Source organism: Aphanomyces invadans (assembly GCF_000520115.1).
Source record: "Aphanomyces invadans strain NJM9701 unplaced genomic scaffold supercont1.24, whole genome shotgun sequence".
NCBI classification, from domain to species: Eukaryota; Oomycota; class Saprolegniomycetes; order Saprolegniales; family Verrucalvaceae; genus Aphanomyces; species Aphanomyces invadans.
Genome location: NW_008580169.1, coordinates 88,643 through 89,359, shown reverse-complemented (window position 1 = coordinate 89,359; position 717 = coordinate 88,643).

The following is a 717-nucleotide window of genomic DNA, read 5'->3' as shown; positions in this document are numbered from 1 at the left end:
CAGGATTTGAACAGCTTACTACCGCTGTCCCTCAAATATTGCAGGCAATTTCTTATGTTAGTCATCTCATCTCTGATTGGCTTGAAAATTTGTGGGCTGGAAGACCAATGGTTCACGTATACAGAGAACGACGCTGAATAAGGCCGCGCCAAAAAACTCGGAATACCTGTTTGAATTATCCAATCAAAAGTGATTTAATCAAATGGATGAATTCTATTGGCTGAGTATATTCCCGGCAATTTTCAAGCCAACATCCCTGTACGTTTTGATAACCTTGTAACCACAATTGAAATTGGCCGTTGCAACGCCAAAGCGCCGACAGCGCTCAAAGCTTGCGCAAAAGCTCAATGCTCATGCTGTGCTCTTGGCGAAGAAAACATCCGTTCAGCATGCAGCTGTATCAACTGGTTACCTTGGAAGGTGCGTGCGTCGTTGGCTACAAACGAAGGCCACCATGATGTCGTTCAAGGGATCCAAGACACGGAAGAGGAACACTAGCACATGCAATGGCAAGCCCATCATCCCCCAACCACGTGAGCTGGTCACATACCTCAAGGACCTACGACGTTAGGAGATAGTCGTGACATATGTAGCGGTGATTTTTCACGTTAATTGTATTTCACTTTTCGACCCGCAAGGGCTGATGGAAGATGCCAATACAAAACGCAAGTCAAATTTAACTGACGACCAACGGAAATGCTTGTACCTTGAGCTGCT